Source organism: Ursus americanus, chromosome 34, assembly GCF_024610735.1.
Source record: "Ursus americanus isolate L20-20 chromosome 34, mUrsAme1.1.p, whole genome shotgun sequence".
NCBI classification, from domain to species: domain Eukaryota; kingdom Metazoa; phylum Chordata; class Mammalia; order Carnivora; family Ursidae; genus Ursus; species Ursus americanus.
In genome coordinates, this window is record NC_142160.1 from 17,312,526 (window position 1) to 17,325,460 (window position 12,935).

The 12,935-nt window shown below is 39.2% G+C and overlaps 1 protein-coding gene across 8 annotated transcripts in view; it reads right to left on the reverse strand.

Moving 5' to 3' along the window:
* The window catches only part of PRUNE2 (prune homolog 2 with BCH domain), a 249,271-nt gene that overhangs the window by 204,900 nt on the left and 31,436 nt on the right, over positions 1 to 12,935 (reverse strand). The window lies entirely within an intron of this gene.

The following is a 12,935-nucleotide window of genomic DNA, read 5'->3' on the forward strand; positions in this document are numbered from 1 at the left end:
AAGTCAAGCCGAGAAAGACAATTATCATATGGTTTCACTCATATGTGGAACATAAGGAATAGCATGGAGAACATTAGGGGAAGGAAGGGAAAACTGAAGGGGGGTAAATCAGAGGGGGAGACAAACCATGAGAGACTATGGACTCCAGGAAACCAAAGAGGGTTTCAGAGGGGAGGGGGGATGAGGGAATGGGTTTGCCTGGTGATGAGTATTAAGAAGGGCACGTATTGCAATGAGCACTGGGTGTTATATGCAAACAATGAATCATGGAACACTACACCAAAAACTAATGAAGTACTATGGTGACTAACATAACACGGTAAAAAAAAAAAAAAAAAAGCCAGCAAAATGCCTATGCATTCAGATGCAACTGCCCATTAAAAGAAATTGCACTTGTCAGGCAAAAGAACTTTCAAATATACCCAGGAAAGCAGAATCGATCAGAAAGAGGGCTTCCAGGGTCCTGCTAGAGGCCTAGGCCTGTCCATCAGTTTTCTCATAGCCATATCCTCTGAGAAACAAAGCTGCTCCAACCTATAACTCAATACCTCTAAAGTCCCATAACTAACATTTAGTCAACAGGCCTTGTAAAACCGTTATGACTTCTCATACAACCCACTTTTCTTAAAAATGTTATGAAATGTTTTAAAAAATAATTAACTGAAATGAATTTTGTTTTGAAAACATTGTAGACAAAGCCTGCAGATGTTGGGAGAGTGTCTTTTCCTTGCACCCTAAAGCAGGGCACATTTTTTAGGCCTTCATCCTTAACCGACAAATGAAAAAGCAAGAGAAGAAGAAGTCTCTTGATGTATTGGGTGATATCTCCAAAGAAACCCAGGCAAAGAAAAGAGTTGGAAGTTGAGCTAGTGCTTCCTTGACCACTTCTAACTCCAAGTCAATGAAGGGTTTTCTTTTCTGGAAGCTGGCTGTGGGTGGTCCAGTAAAGGGCCCCGGTTCTTCCCCAGGAGACCCCATGCTCCTGTGGCTACCATGATTCTAAGTGAGAAGACTCAGAGGGTGGGTGGAAGGAAAACTAACATGCGCTCGTGACCCCAAAGGTCCCCAACTCCACCCAAGTCACAGTCACCAGGAAAGCCAGGTAGGAGGGGATACAGAAAGGACCACAGCTGAGTGAGCAACAAGGTCCTCCAAAGATGGCAGGTCAGCTCTGCCAGAGATACAGATAAGTCACACCCCTTGTTCATTTGGTAAACAAACAAGATGCTCTTGATACTGACCCCGGATTTAAGATAATGTCTTGAACTTCTCGCCTCCTGAATGTCTCATAATCTTAATATTACCTGGAGAAAGTTTGGGGCACAGAGGGAGAGAACGCTGGAGGAAATAAAGGACATGGCATCTACTGGAAGTTAAGAGAAAAAAAAAAACGAAAAAGGAAATGCTTATCATTCTGTGCAGGTGCATAGAACACAAGGATTTTTCCTGCTAATTGAAACCCTTATATTTTATTCTTTATTTTTGTTTATTTTTCCAGTAAGAAAAAAAATACATGAAATTTTTAAAAGTTAGGCACAAAAAAATTAATAAAAAAGATAACTGCTGTTAACAGTTTAATAATTACTGGTTTCCCCACATTTTTAATTTATGCATATATATTATCACATGTACTTTACAAAAATGGGGTGCTTCCATTCCCACTCTTTAGATACTTCCTTTTTTTCGCTTAATAGTCTGCTATGGACCATGCTCCATGATCAAAACTGTAAATCTTCTTTATTCTTTTTAGCTCAAGGGTGGCAATTGTATGAACACATATGTATGTATAAAATTTCTGGAATCAGCATAAGTGCCTTTTTAAAAAAAAAAAATCTCCATGATATCACCAAATAGCATACTCTATCCCACTGGCCACCTAGTCTAGTTTCATTCTAATGGTCATAATTAATTTCTTTGGAGAGCCGTACCTCAGGTCATGTCCAAAAGCAAAAACATTTACCAGAATCTGCAAATTCAGGACACAGACATTTTATATTCAATTTTCTCATAAATGTCCTAATTTACTTGGTGACGTACTAGATGAATATGAACCAAGGAATTAGGAGAAGGCAAAAAGCTTTCAATGATAAGACTCTAATGATTTTGAGGTAATTTGTCTCACTTACTGATAAAACTGAAACTGAATCAATTCAGATAAGTATATATTGCCTATAACCTCTCCCCTCACTGCCCTCCCCACTGACCCCAATTATTTTTTTCCCCTCAGGCTTCTCTTTACTAAGCTGGAGAAAGCTCTCTCTTACTATCTCTCATATGGGGACAAATAAGGGCGGGGAGTCAGTCTGAGCAAACTCAGGTACAAATAGCTCAGATCCTATGCACCTGCACCTTCTTCTGTTTTGTCAAATGCAGAGGCACTGTGGGTAGGCAGTGGGGGACCCAAAAGCCAAACCCAAGTACTGCCTGAGACCCTTCTTTCTTGGTAGGTCATCTGGTTCCCCAGTTCCTTTGGGATCAGACTCCTTTCAGCTGGAGCTTTGGATGCCTTCTCGGCTGAACCCACTCTTCGTCACCCTGTTTGTTGCCCATCTTGAAAACAGAGTGTTCGCAAAAGGAGTGACCTCATACATGGTTTATATACTTCTTCTGGGTTATAATAATGATGGCGGCTGGATTTGTTATTTACTTACAGCATTTCATTTTTTATATTTTCGTTCAGGATTCTTTCTGACAATGTCCTCAAAGGACAGTTTTGGGGGCAGCACCATTATTTCTCCTCCACAGCTTCAACCATAAAAGGTCAAGGATGATCCCCTCCAAGTCTTTACCTTTCCCAAAGAGCCCCAACAGAAATCACCCTACACAGCTTGTCTACCCATTATTATTTTCCAGACTCTACTTTTGGGGAAATGCATCCCTACATTACAAACTGGATAGGAGAGCTCTTCAATTTCCCATTTAGGTACCACTTCCTTCTAGTTGAAATAGATGTCCTGTCCCAGAACTTTGTCCTCCATGGTTTTACAGGTCTCTGAATCTCTCAGCCTTCCCCTTTTCAGACTCAAGAACGGTACTCTTTTTCATCTACCCATATGAGCCTGCATGCAGGCCCATGAGCCTTTCCTTTACCTCCTCTGGTCTTCTGCTCTCTGTACCCCATTACTGGGCTTAGACCTTGCTATGGATTGAATTGTGTGCACCCAAAATTCATATTTCAAAGCCTTAACCCCCAGTGTGATGGTATTTGGAGATGGGGATTTGGGGAAATAATTAGGTTTAGATGAAATCATGCGAGTGGGGCCCTCAAGATGAAAGCTCTTGTTCTCCCCCCATCTCTCTCTCTCTCTTTCTGTCTCTCAATCACAGGGAGAAGGTGGCTACTAGACAGGAAAATGGCCCTCACCAGAACTCAACTGTGCTGGCACCCTGGTCTTGAACTTCTAGCCTCCAGAACTGTGGGGAGAAAATTCTATTGTCTAAGCCACCCAGTCTGTGGTGTTTGTTATTTTGTTATGACAGACTAAGACAGACCTCCAGGTTGGATCATTCCAGAATTCAAAACCACCTAGCAGATAACTGAACTTTAGGGAAAGCTTTGAAGAGTTTCTTTTACTAAATGATTGCTGTCAAAGCAAGACAAGAGTTTTAAAGATCAAATGAAAAAGAATAGCCCTGGTACACATGTATGGAAACCTACCCCCATGTCACTGAAGGTTAATTTGTGCTGCCAAATTTATAGTTAATTCATACTATCAAAGAAATGTTAATTACTGTAGAAAATACATTCATTGTAAAACATTTGGAAAATATAGAAACACAAAGATATAAACCCTCAAGACCCAAAGGAATCACTATGAACATTTAGTGTACTCCTTCCAACCTTTTCCTATACTTTTACAAGTGTTCTCTTTTGTAAATACCGTGATCATATTACACATAATATTTTCTAACCTCTCTTTTCCAACAACATTTTAGTATTCTTCTAAAATTCTAAAATATAAATGTTGTGATGGCCAGGGGTAACATGTGTTTGCTTTTGCAACCCCAGCTGCCAGCCTATTGCTTTGCACACAGAAGGTGATCAACAACTATTGAAAGACTTAATGACGAATGAATTATAGCACTTACTGTATACAATATTCTTTTATAAGTTTCAATATAATGTAGTTAGTCAATCCTCTACTGTTGATTTAAGTTATTTTAATTTTTTTAATATAAATAAGAATGCAGGGGATATCTGGAAGATAGTATTTTTGTGCTCATGCCTAGTTACTTCTTCAGGATAAACTCCTGAAATTTACATTTCTGGGTCAAAGAATGTAAGTATTTTAATGCTAACCAGAAAGACTGTAGAAATTTACATTTTCACCTATAGAGATACCTGATTTTTAAACCTTTCAACTCTGTGTTTAAGCATTATCATGTTCACAAGTAAAATAGCATCTTAAAGTGAATTTGTGTTTATTCTGATTATGAGTGTCTTACATCTTTTTTTTCAGATGGACACTAACCATTATTGTCTTCATATGAGCTTTTTCTCTGCTTATCTTTGAGGATGTTTATCCTACTCTCATTGACAAATAAACTATTAAAATATTATTAACATATTCAACTCTGGCAACATCAGTAAGATATTACTTTGTCCCTTGGTTTTGGGCATCTACGGAGCAGTAAGTTGCATTAAGGATGCAATAAGCATGCATTATTTAATATGGCATCATCATTCCGAGCACTAAAGAACAACGATACACTCTGTGCCATCTAGTCCTCAAAAAAGAATGATGTTTTTCTCTGAAAATGTTGCAATAATACAGGTTAGACTCCGTCTTGGTCTCTTAGCTCTTGACTGGAGTGCATTCACTTCTCTGTTTTGTCATTAGCCTCAGGTAAAAATGCTAATGCAACTTAAATTTAAATCTAAAGTGTTGAATGTATCATTGTTAGTATCTTTAAATACAGTGAAATTTTGGTAGCAACACAGCACCCCAAAAAATAAGACTAAGAGAGTAGATCCTGAAATTCTCATCACAAGAAAAAAAATTGTAACTGCATGCTGATGAATTATGGCGATCATTTCACAACCTATACAAATATTGAATCATATGTGGTACACCTGAAACTAACACAATATTTGCATCAATTATATCTCAATAATATATATATAACGTATAATTCAGCTAGTTCCATTTTATATTAAAAAAAGAGTAATAAAAGATAAACAACAGAGCAGGAGGTATTTGCATAATATTTGTAAATTCTTGCCATTACAAGGGCAGTATTCCTAACATACAAAGAGTTCCCACACATTGGTTTAGAAAAAGACAAACCAGGGGCGCCTGGGTGGCACAGCGGTTGGGCGTCTGCCTTCGGCTCAGGGCGTGATCCCGGCGTTATGGGATCGAGCCCCACGTCAGGCTCCTCCACTATGAGCCTGCTTCTTCCTCTCCCACTCCCCCTGCTTGTGCTCCCTCTCTCGCTGGCTGTCTCTATCTCTGTCAAATAAATAAATAAAATCTTTAAAAAAAAAAAAGAAAAAAGAAAAAGACAAACCAGTGGAATAATCAGTAAAAGACGTAAATGGACAATTAACAAAAGAAATGAATAAATGAAAACAAAGGCAACCTCATTAGTAGTCATGAAAATGGAAATCAGACCAACAGGAAAATGTCATTTTTTTTGACTATCAGATTGGCAAAAAATAAGAATGTTAACATCCACTGTCGGTTAGACTGTAGGCAGCAGTGAGGAATCTACAACCAAAATGGGAATAATTTGACAGTATCTATTAAAATGCAGAATGTTCAAATTTTTTAATCCAACATTTTATTCCTTTTCTAGGGATATATTCTATAGAAACAAAATCACCAATAATTATGGATATTTTTAAATTCCTTATTATTATTTAAAATTCATTGCTAAATATGGATATTTAATAAAATCCCAAAGAATGTTTGTTGAAGCAGTATTTGTAATGGAGAAAAAGAAAACAAAATAAGAAATAACCTCCATGCATAACAATCAAGGAATCACTGGATAAATTATGGAATATCCATAAAGTAGAAGCTAAGCAGCTACTTCCAAACAAGTCAGATCAATATCTAATAACCTGGAAAGATGTATTCCAATATCCTTCCCTTCATCACATGGCTGCTTCTTCCTACCGGGATCCTGCGTCTCAGAAGAAAAGCAGGCTGTGGTTTCCACTTGGGTGTTGCTACTATCTTGTTGATTGCACTAGGATCACTTACCGAAACATTACTGTAATGTAAATTTCCAAGCCCCACCCCTGACATTTACATTCATAGGTTGGCAGTAGAGTCCAAGAATACTGTGACTGGTTTGGGCTTTAAAGAAGACCCATGATTAGCTCCCACGGACCATGTGGTTTCTGTCAACTACAGAATATACGTGCATTTGGTTTTTGAAAGGAATTGCTAGAGTTGCTCCAGATCAAGTAAAATTTCAGAGAGAACTACTGGTGTTACGTTATTTAGATTTACTTCAGTTTCAAGTTAGTAGATATCTTAGGATTCACCCAGTTGAAACCCATCAGTGGTTTCCAAAGTGAGGCAGTAGACCTGAGAGGAAGGGAAGAAGCTACACACATTCCTGTTTATCTCATCCTTTTAAATTTTGATTTTTTAAAAATATGTTTTGCAATGTGCCTTAAATGTTAGTGTAGTAATATGTGAGTAGAATTCAGAAATAAATACATGTTTTGAGAATATGCAATCTTCAGTTCCTAGTCACTCATGCATTTGGGGGTCAGCTTTTCAATATCGGAGGTCCAGTTCCATCAGACTGATGGTTCCTGGAGAGCCCTGGAAACATCTTGAATTCCATATAAATTTATATATATAATATTTTATCATATTTTATATATATGTATATCTATAAATTATATATATTATATTAAAATATATATTTATGTATTATTTATATTACAGGTAATTCTCTAACCCCCTAAATCTTAACAGACTCTCATTTGGTGGTGGGATTGATCTCTCTCTCTGTCTACACACACACACACACACACCCCAGAGCATTCTACCTACTTCATGGTATAAATTTCCAAATAATGCTTTAAAATGATTTTACAAAGTGAAGGATTTTATGAGTACTACATCATCATAGATTTTCTCCTTTCCTCCCAAGACTTAATACACTTGACTTGTGAATCCATTCCACATTCTAATATATCCATATTGTGAAGACACAACTGTTGCAATAATTTTGTTTTTAAATGTCTCAAGCAGCGTGCACAAGTATACCATATGACTCCAGATCAAAACAGGACTTGCTATTAGTATATGTATATCTAGCAGCCCCAGTTCGGGGCCCTGAAATAGCTCCATAAAGCACCATCGAAGGGCGGAAGTGTAAATAGCCCCAAATTGTGATTTCAATCATGATTCACTAAATCACTCAGACCTGCCTCCCTGTTTTCCACTTTCCCCACCTAAGGAAATAAGAAACGTCCTCTGGACACAAAGGTGGATATAGAGGCAGTGGTGTTCTTCACAAACTGTTTCTTATGAAAATATCACTGGAAAACTGAGGATGACTCTTATTACACACATGACATACACTAAATGTTTCTGTAAAACTTTTATAGTAACTAATATCAAGAACAGAGGACAAAAGATCCAAAATAGCAAAAGGTCTAATGCCCTTTGAACTCTTCAATTTACATGTTGTTGTTGTTTTCTATCCTTCCAAACACATTTTCAAGGCCTTCTACTAAGAATATAGAACCTTCTGGAAAATAAGGTGTTCATCTTTGTGCAGATACAAGCTGTTGGGTTGCTCAGTAAATGTCCACACCTACTCTCAGGTGTCCTCCGGTTTACTGTGTCTATCATTACAGATAACCTCTGAAATGAGGTGCTTACAGGAATCAAGGGAAGTGACATTACCGTTAATACTTATGCAGGATTATGGAAACTGGGGGAGTCACCCCCTTTCCCCAGCAGCTGAACCCGAGCACCAACATGAGCTAAGGGAATTCAATGAGATGGAAGAGCAGCCCTGTGGGTCACTTACACAGGCCTGCTGGAGCAGCTCACAGCAGCGTCTCTAGGACAAAGGACTTCTGCCCGAGGATGAGCGACCCCCAACCCCCTGAGCTTCAAAACACATTATCAATCAGGAAAAGAAAAAAGAAAAAGATCTCTGAATATTAACATTTTAATAATTAAATTATAGCCCTAATTTTTTTGTTGCTATTTTCCTCTTCTTTAAAGTTATTGTTATAAGTTGTAGGAATTTACTTCTCTTCCTTGATTAAAATATTTTTATTGGGATATTTCTTTTTTTTAAGATTTTATTTATTTATTTGTCAGAGAGAGAGAGTGTGAGAGGAGAGCAGGGGGAGCAGCAGGCAGAAGGAGAAGCAGGCTCCTTACCAAGCAAGGAGCCTGAGACAGGACTCAATCCCAGGGCCCCGGAATTACGACCTGAGCTGAAGGCAGAAGCTTAACTGACTGAGCCACCCAGTCGCCCCTTTATTGGAATTAAATATTTTAAATGTTTTTTAACCAGTCCTCATGGAAAAGGAAAACAAGGCTTCTGCCTCTCCACAACAAGTTCCCAGAACTATTTTTTTTTTTTGGTGAGCACTCACTCAGAACATGTTCCCTTAACATGTTGCCCCCTCCGAAGCCAGCCGCTATGTGGCACAGTTTCTCCAGATACTTTAATTATTTCTTCCCTTTTCAGACTGGAAGGGCTGGAGCTAATTAGTCAGGTGTTCTACCCCCATGAACAAGCCAAGATGTGCTCAGAAGACTTTTCCCAGAAGCTTTGCTTTTCTGCAGTCAGCTTTTTGTTGTCATAAGGAAGATCTATTGCTTTAATACTCATGCGTGTAGATGTCTCTGTTTGGAACGGACGTCAGGCAGGTGACACCACACACCTGGCATGTCTGAAACCCGCTCAGACATGACAGTAATGAACAGATAAGCGGCTGGAAGCAGGCAGGAGAGAAGATGCGTTTCCAGCAAGATGCAGTTATGCAGGTTCACAGGGATATGTACAAGGGATATGCAGAGCAATTACTGTACTTTGCAAAGATGACAGTTTTTAATGATGCCATTATTTATTACACTGTGTGTTTTTCAGTGACAGAAGAACCCTCACCTTCCAGGTGACCTCTTATTCTCTCTCTCCCTCTCTCAAAACATTTTGCAAGATAGGAAACTCTTTTCAAACTGAACAGTAGCTGGCATGCAGTAGATATTCAATAAGGTTTATTAAAATACATGTCTTATAGCACAGAATAGTGCAATAGGCTATAGACACAGATGAACACAGATAAAGAAATATGTGTATATATAAATTCTGTATTATTCCACTGATATTTTAAAAGCCGAAGCACACTAACATTAACTGGGTACGATACTCTGATAAGAACAAGGTTTTCCAATGAAAAGTTTCAAGTCTCTAAGCATCAGATCCTCCCAACCTTGAGATAATATGATTTTATGGTTTTAAGTAGTAAATAACCTATTTTTCCATTGCCTAGACATTGTCTCTTTGCTCTCTTTTATTAAGAAATTGCCAGGGGCTGGGGCGCCTGGGTGGCTCAGTCGTTAAGTGTCTGCCTCCAGCTCAGGGCATGATCCCGGAGTCCTGGGATCGAGCCCCACATCAGGCTCCTCCACTGGAAGCCTGCTTCTTCCTCTCCCCCTCCCCTTGCTTGTGTTCCCTCTCTCTCTGTCTGTCAAATAAATAAATAAAATCTTTAAAAAAAGAGAGAGAGAGAGAATTGCCAATAGTCTCCACACATAGCCCCTCAATATGGAAATTTTTCAATATATCAATTTGAATTTTATTTTTTGTCATTTTATGGGGCATGATCAACTGAACAGATTATGGAAAACACCTTTAATAGGAAATATTTGAAAAAATCTTTCTGCCTTGATGTTTTAAGTATATCAGTCACATAAAAAAGAAAGCTGTCATATTAGAGAAAGATTTTCTTTTTTTAATTTTTAAGTAGGTGTCACGTTGGACTTTCAATTAAAAAAATACACATCCAAGGATTGGCAAATGAGAAAGCCTTAAAAATATTATGGAACCCTTAACAATACATAATAAAAATGCATCAGACTACCAAAGTCTCTCACCATAATAAAAAGCTGTAAAATGGTTGACATCAGCTTTTAAAATTTTTTACTTGTCTTGTAAAATAAATCCTTGTTCATTTATGGCTATGTTCAATGATGAATTATGTAGAACTCTCAAAGGCTCAAATTTTGTTACCATTTTATTTTCTGAGTAATTTCCTTAGCAGAAGTCTAAAATTCCAACAACAACCAGAATATTGCATCTTAATTTCTTAATACTGTAGTGTTTGCTCTGAAAATCCAGAATATTTGAAACTACATAGTAACCTAACACTTCTACCCTTATGACTAATACAAACCCACTGCTGAAAGTATAGATGTAAAGCCTTTGGAGATACCAATGTAGGAACAAACAGTCTTATTACAAATAGTTCTCAATTACTCATCAACCAACATTGGAGAAGTGAATCTGCTGCTTGAAGACCCAAAGGAGTAATAGCGATCTGAACTGATTAAGAAAGTACATTCGTCTTCACAAATACATCAAAGTCCTGCCTGTGCTCTCCTAGAAAGTTTTTATTGTTCTTGGTTTGTCTGCCTCTGTTTCAAAGGCCTTTAGCAATGAACAGTCCTTCAGTCATATTAAATATTAATTTTCATCAAAAGAAAAATAGAGCAAGACACCAACATTGTGTGTGTGTATGTGTGTGTGAGTGTATGTCTGTAGGATGAAAAGTGACTTTTTAATTCATTCCTATCTTGGGATTTTCAGAGTCTCAGAGTGGGAAGGAGGGAGAAATTGCTAAAAAAAAAAAAAATCCTTGAGGGTTATGCTTCTGGATGTGGTGGTGGGAGGACTCTGGTAGTAAATAAAATGTGGGTGGGAGCAAGACAAAGAGAGAATGTGGAAGCATCGGAAGGGGGAGGTCACCCTCTCTTCCCACTTGCTTGGTTGTCAAATTCCAGCCAACTGGAGAGAGAAACTCAAGGGGCAATAGCCAGTTAATAACAACAGTGACAGCAGAGAATAATATCTCACTGCCTCACAACTCCAGGGGCGTCATTCAGACTCCACAGGCCGTGCTCCAGGGAGAATCATTCACGTGCGCAGAAAGGGAGCAACCATGGAGCCCCTTCCACAGATAATGCAGTTTCTCTGATCCCGGCATCACTTCGCCAAACTCTCAGAGTCCCAGGCAGGAGATCTTTCATCATCCCCCCATGACAGACACGAAGACTGGTCCACAGAGCCTGCCTGAGGTAACTGTCCCAGGGCTGCCATCCCCAACGTCTACATTTGACCACGTCCCTGCCCCGTGGACTCACAGCAGTGTGGAGTATCTCCTGTAATTCGGCATCTCCACAGCCATGCTCAGTCCTACCTCGCTCTACCTCTTAGGCCGTTTCGTACACGTTTTAAAAATTACCATGGTCAACTCAATTATCTGGGGGGAAATGGGGCAAAGGTGGGTTACTAGAGTACTTTGGAAAAAAGATTGCTATAGGTAATGCCATTGTAAAAAATGAAAATAATAAGCATTTACACAGATGAGCAGAGACAACTGTATACTTAGAAAGTGACCATTGTTTCCTCCCCGCCCCCCCCCCCCAGCAATAATAGACACCAGGTCATAACTACCAGAGGCCTTGCCAACTGGAAGGTCATCCTGTGGAGGACTGTCTCCTCACTTCCAGCAACCCCGCTGAGAATAAAGCATCAAATAAAGCATGTACTCCTCAGGTATACATACCAAACCCTCCCGCAGCCCACCCTCCCTGACTTTCTCAGCTCCTTGCCCTTCCGTGGGCTTTTAGAAAAGTATCTCCTTCCAGGCAATGGAAGGAGATGGGGCAATGAGGTACAAGAACCAGTCTGTTCTCATTTCTATTTCATCCTGTTACAAAAACAGTGTGATAACTTGTACGTTATAGGTCATTGGAAAACAGTGTGTGATTACAGGGGACAGGAGCAATTAACTGCCCTAAAGCGTCAGAAAGTATCTGAGAGTAGGTGACTTTTGTCTTTTTTCCAGGGAAGACAGGTGAGAAGTAGCAAGCTCTTTTCATGCTTCTCATTAGGTTAAAAAACACTGAATGCAATATTTATGAAACACACACACACACACATACACACACACACACACATGTACCCACATCCACCCACAAACTCCTGATTGGTCAGAGATGCATACTGAAGAATTTACAGGTAAATGGCATGATGTCTGTGATTTGCTTTAAAATACCCCAGGAAACAAAAAAGGTCATGTATGGTGTGGAAACAGATGAAACAGATTGGCAAAACATTGATGATTTTTGAAGGCAAGTGTTATGCGTTGGGCTGTGTCCCCGCAAAATTAATATGTTGGGGTTCTAACCCTTAGTGCTCGGAATGTGATCTTATTTGGAAATGGGGTGGTTGAAAATGTAATTAGTGCAGTTGGGATGAGGTCATTAGGTGGGCACTAAGCCAACATGACTGTGTCCTTATGAATTTGGACGGAGAGCCACGTATGAGGGAAGACAATGTGAGGACACAGAACATCTATAAGCCAAAGAACATCTGAGCCCGCCAGCAGTTAGGAGAGAGGCTTGGAGCGGATCCTTCTCTAGTGACTTCAGAGAGCATGACCCTGCAGACGCCACAACTGTGGGACGATCAATTTCCGCTGCTTAAGCCAGAGTTTTCAGTACTCTGTTTGGGCAGCCCAGGAAACTACTACACTAAGTCATAGGTCCACTGAGGGTTCGTTATGCAATTCTTTCCATTTGTGTATATGTTTGACATTTTCCATAATAAAATGGTGAAAAAATGAAGCAGCAGCCTTGTACAGAGTCTCAGAAATATTAATAATTCAGCTGCACTCTGCCACAGCGCTCCCTGAGGAAACCACCCAACCACCGGAGTGG